The following is an 8,824-nucleotide window of genomic DNA, read 5'->3' on the forward strand; positions in this document are numbered from 1 at the left end:
TAGGGATGGATGAACGGGCGTTGCATGGATGAGAGAAACTCATGTAACAATCAAGGTAGGGCATTTGCGGATAGTAATAAAACGGTATCCAAGTACTAATCAATCAATAGGCATGTGTTCCATATTTAGTCGTACGTGCTCGCAATGAGAAACTTGCACAACATCTTTTGTCCTACCAGCCGGTGGCAGCCGGGCCTCTAGGGAATCTACTGGAAATTAAGGTACTCCTTTTAATAGAGCATCGGAGCAAAGCATTAACACTCCGTGAACACATGTGATCCTCATATCACCGCCTTCCCCTTCGGTTGTCCCAATTTCTGGCACTTTGGGGCCTTGGGTTCCGGTCAACAATACGTGTATACAACTTGCAGGTAAGATCATAAAGCAATGAATATCATCATGAATTGATAACAGGTTCAGATCTGAGATCATGGCACTCGGGCCCTAGTGACAAGCATTAAGCATAACAAGTTGCAACAATATCATAAAAGTACCAATTACGGACACTAGGCACTATGCCCTAACAATCTTATGCTATTACATGACCAATCTCATCCAATCCCTACCATCCCCTTCAGCCTACAGCGGGGGAATTACTCACACATGGATGGGGGAAACATGGCTGGTCGATGGAGAGGCGTCGGTGGTGATGATGGCGATGATCTCCTCCAATTTCCCGTCCCGGCGGAGTGCCAGAACGGAGTTTCTGGTCCCGAGATGGAGTTTCGCGATGGCGGTGGTGTTCTGGATGTCTTCTGGCGATTTCGTCTAACCCCCGTGCGTTTTTAGGTCGAAACCTTTAAGTAGTCGGAAGGGAGGACACCTGGGGCTGCCCGAGGCGCCGCCACCATAGGCTGGCGCGGCCCAGGGGCCTGCCGCGCCGCCTGGTGGGGTGGCTGCCTCGTGGCCCCCTCCTTCTGGTCTTCTGGCTCCGTTACTCTTCTGTAAAAATAGGCCCATTGGAATAAACTCCAGGGATTTTCCTGAAAGTTGAGTTTCTGCACAAAACCGAGACACCAGGGCAATTCTGCTGAAAACAGCGTTAGTCCGTGTTAGTTGTATCCAAAATACACAAATTAGAGGCAAAACAATAGCAAAAGTGTTCGGGAAAGTAGATACGTTTTGGACGTATCAGGAGATTATTATGATTGAGTATGCAAGTTTTGCCGTATAAGCTTTAATATAAGAGCGCTGCTCGACAGATAAGTACAATCTGTTAATTGTTCTTTGACCAAGAACGAAGTTTGCCATCACCAACTATGATTTCCTATGCACCTTTATTTGTGATTTCCTTCTACTTGTTTCAAGTTGAAGTATATGAGGAAGTTGTTCACTAGAATGTCTTGTGTGAATTAATGTGATGCTTCTTGTCCGTATTTTATTTATCGACTCTTCACTCCATAAACATGTGGTCTTGTTTATCGAGTTCAGTTTCGCTTGGGGACAAGCGAAGTCTAAGCTTGGGGGGAGTTGATACGTCCATTTTGCATCACTATTTTATATCATAATTTACTCGTTATTCATTGATATATTTCATATTTAGTGATGATACTTATGTTATTTCACCTATTTTGCATGTTTCATGATTATTGGAGAATCACTCACCGGAGTTAGGATTCTGCTGGAAAAAGCACCGTCAGAATGCAATATTTCTGAAGATCAACAACTGATGGAAATTACACCGAAGGTCTTATTTCTCCAGAAGAAGGAGCCAGCCAAAAGGAGGGGCCGAGGAGGGCCGGCATGGCCCCCCCCATAGGCCGGCGCGGGCTCCACCCTGGCCGCGCTGCCTTGTGGGGAGGGGGCCCACAGCTCTCCTCGTTCGCCTCTCTTTCACGTACTTCATCTACCCGAAAACCTAAGGTACTGAGAATAATTTCGAGGAGACACAGCCGCCTCTGCGGGGCGAAAAACACCAGAGAGAAAAGAGCTCTCCGGCAGGCTGAAATCCGCCGGGGAAATTCCCTCCCGGAGGGGGAAATCGACGCCATCGTCACCGTTGATGCGTGCAGTTGACACACGTCCGTTGGGAACCCCAAGAGGAAGGTGTGATGCGTACATTAGCAAGTTTTCCCTCAGTAAGAAACCAAGGTTTATCGAACCAGTAGGAGTCAAGAAGCACATTGAAGGTTGATGGTGGCGGAGTGTAGTGCGGCGCAACACCAGGGATTCCGGCGCCAACGTGGAACCTGCACAACACAATCAAAGTACTTTGTCCCAACGTAACGATTGAGGTTGTCAATCTCACCGGCTTGCTGTAAACAAAGGATTAGATGTATAGTGTGGATGATGATGGTTGTTTGCGAAGAACTGTAAAGAACAATTGCAGTAGATTGTATTTCAGATGTAAAGAATTGGACCGGGATCCACAGTTCACTAGTGGTGTCTCTCCCATAAGATAAACAGATGTTGGGTGAACAAATTACAGTTGGGCAACTGACAAATAAAGAAGGCATAACAATGCACATACATATATCATGATGAGTACTATGAGATTTAATCGGGGCATTACGACAAAGTACATAGACCGCTATCCAAAGCATGCATCTATGCCTAAAAAGTCCACCTTCGAGGTTATCATCCGAACCCCTCCGGTATTAAGTTGCAAACAACGAGACAATTGCATTAAGTATGGTGCGTAATGTAATCAACACAAATATCTTTAGACAAAACATCGATGTTTTATCCCTAGTGGCAACAAGACATCCACAACCTTAGAACTTTCCGTCACCGTCCTGCATTCAATGGAGGCATGAACCCACTATCGAGCATAAATACTCCCTCTTGGAGTCACAAGTATCAACTTGGCCGGAGCCTCTACTAGCAACGGAGAGCATGCAAGAACATAAACAACATATATGATAGATTGATAATCAACTTGACATAGTATTCAATATTCATCGGATCCCAACAAACACAACATGTAGCATTACAAATAGATGATCTTGATCATGATAGGCAGCTCACAAGATCTAACATGATAGCACAATGAGGAGAAGACAACCATCTAGCTACTGCTATGGACCCATAGTCCAGGGGTGAACTACTCACACATCAATCCGGAGGCGACCATGGCGGTGTAGAGTCCTCCGGGAGATGATTCCCCTCTCCGGCAGGGTGCCGGAGGCGATCTCCTGAATCCCCCGAGATGGGATGGGCGGCGGCGTCCCTGGAAGGTTTTCCGTATCGTGGCTCTCGGTACTGGGGGTTTCGCGACGAAGGCTTTAAGTAGGCGGAAGGGCAGGTCAGGAGGCGTCACGGGGGACCCACACGCTAGGGCCGCGCGGGCCCCCTCTAGGCCGCGCCACCCTACTGTGGCGGCGCCCCGTGGCCCCACTTCGTGTCTCCTCTGGTCTTCTGGAAGCTTCGTGGAAAAATAGGCCCCTGGGCGTTGATTTCGTCCAATTCCGAGAATATTTCCTTACTAGGATTTCTGAAACCAAAAATAGCAGAAAACAACAAGCGGCTCTTCGGCATCTCGTCAATAGGTTAGTGCCGGAAAATGCATAATAATGACATATAATGTGTATAAAACATGTGAGTATCATCAATAAAGTAGCATGGAACATAAGAAATTATAGATACGTTTGGGACGTATCAACCGTCATCGAGCTGGACTTTATTGGGATCATCATCACCATCATCTCCACCACCGTCACCGTCATCTCCACCGCTGCACCTCGTCACCGCTGTAACATCTAGGGTTGAATCTTGATTATTTCATAGGGGAAACTCTCCCGGTATTGATTACTCCTTGTTATTGATGCTATTGAGTGAAACCATTGAACCAAGGTTTATGTTCAGATTGTTATTCATCATCATATCACCTCCGATCATGTTCCATATGATGTCTCGTGAGTAGTTCGTTTAGTTCTTGAGGACATGGGTGAAGTCTAAATGTTAGTAGTGAACTATGTTGAGTAATATTTAATGGTTTGATATTTAAGTTGTGGTGTTATTCTTCTAGTGGTGTCATGTGAACGTCGACTACATGATACTTCACCTTTATGGGCCTAGGGGAATGCATCTTGTATTCGTTTGCTAATTGTGGGGTTGCCGGAGTGACAACAACCTGAACCCCCGTTGGTATATCGATGCTGGAGGGATAGCAGGATCTCGAGTTTAAGGTCTGTGGTTAGATTTATCTTAATTACTTTCTTGTATTTGCGGATGCTTGCAAGGGGTATAATCACAAGTATGTATTAGTCCTAGGAAGGGCGATGCATTAGCATAGGTTCACCCACACAACACTTATCAAAACAATGAAGATTAATCAACTATATGAAGCGAAAGCACTAGACTAAATTCCCGTGTGTCCTCAAGAACGTTTGGTCATCATAAGTAAACAAACCGGCTTGTCCTTTATGCTAAAAAGGATTGAGCCACTCGCTGCAACTATTACTCTCGCATTTTATTTACTTGTACTTTATTTATCTGCTATATCAAACCCCCCTGAATACTTGTCTGTGAGCATTTACAGTGAATCCTTCATCGAAACTGCTTGTCAACACCTTCTGCTCCTTGTTGGGTTCGACACTCTTATTTATCGAAAGTACTACGATACACCCCCTATACTTGTGGGTCATCAGATTGCATTGACGCACGAGCTTTGCACGTGTAGTCGATCGTCAAGCACGAACTCCACCAACAAATCGATGTTATCATACTCTCATCGAAAGATCGGCCACCTTTGTCCTATCAAGTGGTATCAGATTTCAGGTTGCTCGGTGAGATTTTACTGTTTTTCTAGTGTAGATTGCATCTACCATCATACCCATAAACCATGAAAAAGCCAAAAAAATACAGTTAGGGTTTAGATCATATCCTCCCATAAACCCCCTGCCACCTTTTTTGCATTGTCTTTTCAGTTTTGCATAGTTGAATTTATGTCTGCATCTTCGTGTCGAGTTGCTGGTCTTAGTGTCTAGTTCCTTTAGAGTATCGAGTTCTGTTCATATTAGTCACGTCGCTGCCACCGCTCACACCATACACAGATCACCGCCGTCATAACCATATACACCCTCCATATACTTTCGCCATCGCCATATACACCTGCCATATACTTCCGCATCTACCGTATATCATGTTTCCTACCGCGACACAGATTGTTGATGTTTCTCTGCCGTGACAGAGTTCGAGTAGAATTAGATTTTATTGTTTTTTTCTCCTTAGCAGTTGCCTTCTAATTTCATCCATGCTGTAGAAAAAATTTCCGTGAGATAAGTTTCGGCCGCCGGTAAAGAATTGTGAAGGAGAGCAAAAAAAAGTCTAAAAACGCCTCCGAAATTTCACTTTTTTGCAAAAAAAAGTTTGAAAAATGGTAACCGCATTAACTTTTGCATACGACGTTGGAAAAAACGTATAATATATCAAAATCATCGTGGGAAAAATTTACATCCGAATTCACCAGGATTTACCCGGTTAGCCAAATTTTAGATTCTCAAAATTCCAAATGAAAATACGAAAGCAGGAAGATTTTAGTTTTTGCTATAAATTATGGATTTTATATTTTTGTAATTTTTTAAAAATTAAAATTAATAATTGCATCCTGCATAAAGATTACTATTACTTTTACCCAATTTTTAGATTTTCAAATTTTTAGGTTTTAGGTTTGGCAAAAAAATTAAAAAAATTAAAAATAATACAAATTAAAAAGTTAATGTTTATTTATTTATTCAAGATTATTATTACATTATTATTAAAAGAATTATTTGAAATTCAAATAAAAATAAATGTGACATCGACCAACATGTTAATAGGATTGATATGATACTAGTATCACATACATGCGCGCGAAGCACTTGGATGCGGGACGGAATGGAACCTCGGAAGTTAAGCATGCTAGTGCTAGAGTAGTGGGAGGATGGGTGACCGAGAGGGAAGTTTGACCACGAGTAAGTAATTTGACTAGAGATAAGTGTAGTTAGAGATAGAGACTAAACTATGCAAATAACTGAAATAATAGAAAATCCGAAAAAATAGAAAAAAATGGAGTGAATTTTTTTAAAAAAAATAAAATTAGAGAATATGGAGATATTTTTGCCCCGACGCGCAGAACCCACGTGGATGGACCTTTAGTCCCGGTTCGTAAGCAACCGGGACTAAAGGGGGGGCTTTAGTCTCGATCCTTTAGTCCCGGTTGCACAGCCGGGACTAAAGCCCGTTATGAACCGGGACTACAGGGCTTTTTTCTACTAGTGTGAGTAGTTCCGTGGTGGCTTTGATATTGGCTTGTTGTTGTTGCGAGCTTGTGGCGATGTTGTTGTGGTGGTGTGCGTTGTTGTCGTGTTATGCCTTATCGCGTGTCATTGACGTTCTTGCTAGCTTGCTACTTGTTGTATTGTTTTCAGGCCCGGTTTCCTTATAGACCAAGGCATGGTGGATTCTTACATGTGGAGAGTTTTAACATATATTGCACTTCTTTCTGCACAGTTTAGGCTTTCGGTTATTTTCTTGGTGCATGCCATGATGGACTGATTATCCGATTTAGAAGGAGGGCTTGATCACTGGCTTCGACTTAGGCGAGGTTGAACCGAGGCGGCCGCAACAGCCTCGGAGAGAAGAAACTACGAAAGTGGTGCAAATCAGACGGACTTTGTTCGAGACGAAAAAACATGCTAAACTGCTCTCGATGTGGTACCTTCGTATAGCTACCTAAGATACTCAGACATATGCACATTCTTGCAATCTTGTAAAGCCCGCTCGCCGTTCAAGCTTGGTCCGGCTTACTTTTATATGGCTTTCTTGGTTTTGCCGCGCCCGGAGCTTATCAGCTTGTGCAACAACAACAAAAAATACTTGGATGGGATCATAGCAGGCAGCGTCTCGTCTTTTATAAACTCCATCCACTTCAGCAATTTTGCCTGCACGGATTTGTGGGCGCGACACGAACCATTGGCATCACGCGTACGCGATGGGAGCCAGATCAGAGACAGACGGGTCGGATCCCGACATGGAGAAGCAGCAGCCGCTGCTGCTCCCCGCGGCGGCGGATAAGGAGACGCCGCCGGTCTGCTGCAAGGCCAAGGGGTGCTCCTGTGCGTCGCCGACGGCGGCGCGGACGCTCGCGCTGGTCGTCCTCGCCACCGGCGCCCTGTTCGCGGCGCAGCTGGTGGCGCGGGAGGAGTACCTCCTGCTGGCGGTGTCTGCGTCGCAGCTGCTGAGCTTCATCGTGCTCACGTCGCTGCTGGCGCTGTGCGCGCTCCCGGACGAGGAGGAGAAGGATGGCGCACCTCGGCGGCGGCTCGCGTGGGCGCGCGCCGCGGGCGGGCAGGTGCTGCTGTGGTCGTTCGCCATGGCGCTCATGGTGAGCATGGCGCTGTGGGTAGCGGGGACCACGCCGGTGATCGTCGGGGCGGCGCTGTTCGGCCTTGCGCTGGCCGTCGTCTTCGCGTGCTACGCCGAGCTCGTGCAGTCCCTGTGGCCTGACGAGTGACGTGAACTGAATGCCCGTTTGCTTTTCTCGCCTTGCTAGCTGGGCTTCTCCGAGGAATGTACGAAGCCTATACGAGCCCGGCATCTCTTTCGGCCTTGGCCCTTGGGTTGCATCAGCGTGGTAGTTTTTTTGTTTTTTTTTTTTTGTTTTTTGAGAATTATCAGTGTGCTAGTAGGACTTGACACATTGGGTTGCGCCTGTTGCTAGTTAGTACAACTTGAGACCTGTTTTTTTTTAGACCTGTTGTTTGGTTGATGGATTTACGAAAGAAAAGGTTGGCGCATGTTTCCTTGTTCTGTAGAACGATTCTTTCCCCAGGTGATATGGAAAATGAATTTTCCCCTCAAAAATATACTAGGACTCTAGGAGTACATCGAAATTCGAAGAAATATACTACACGAAAAATGAATCCTCTCATATGAGTAGTGTGAAATTCGTGTGGAACGCTGGCTTCCAACATTGCCTGAAGCTAAAAAAAACATTGCCCGAAGCTAAAACCAGGCCAAAAGTAAGCTACCTAAAATAGTCATGCACGATTTCTCGCATGAACACCTAAATGAAAGGTTGGGGCCACATGTTAGGGATCGTTTGGTTGCGCCCAATCCCTAGGGGTTCCGCGGCCTTTCCCTGGCCCAAGAAATCTCGGGTCGAATTGGCCCAGGTTAACTTACCGTACCGTTTGGCTGCCGACGAGGGGAGGAAGCTCGGCCCTTCCGCGTCTTTTCCCCGGGCGTCCATTCCACGACTCGAGAACGTGGGGAACGAAATCCGCGTCTCTCTCGCGACAGAAAGGCGACGACGCGGCAGCGCTAGGAACGGCAGTTCCGCCCCCGAGCTCTTTCCTCTGGCGACCGGATCGAACGCCTCCCCGAGCGCATCACCCCACAACCCCTCCCCAAGCGGATATCCCCAAGCCCATCCCCGATCGCATCGCCTTGAAGCTACAGTCCGTCACCATCCTCCCTCCGATCTGCACTCCGCCTTGAAGCTCTTCTCCACTCCGGCGACGACGACGGTGGTCCGGCGAGCAAGGTATACCCTTCACCTCTTCTTCCTTTTTTCCCTTTTCCTTTCCTTCTCTGATTTGTACTGATAAGCTTTTTTGCTCCAGATCTAGAAGCTTGTTGCAGATCAACGAGTGAGGATCAAGAAACGTAACGAGTGTCTCTTTCCATTCTCAGATCACGGTAAGCACATCAGCACAACCTCCTTCCCCTTCCCTCCCCAATTTAAACCCTCGTTTCATGTGTAACACCTTCTGCAAGTTGCAAATAATTATGATTTGTCCGGTTTGTTGCTCGTGTACTTCTATGGATCTTGCAATTGTGTTGATGAAGGACAGAAGAATAATTCCTGAACGTGTTCCAAACAAAATGAATTAGCAATTGT

This window comes from Lolium rigidum, chromosome 7 (assembly GCF_022539505.1).
Source record: "Lolium rigidum isolate FL_2022 chromosome 7, APGP_CSIRO_Lrig_0.1, whole genome shotgun sequence".
Classification (NCBI taxonomy): domain Eukaryota; kingdom Viridiplantae; phylum Streptophyta; class Magnoliopsida; order Poales; family Poaceae; genus Lolium; species Lolium rigidum.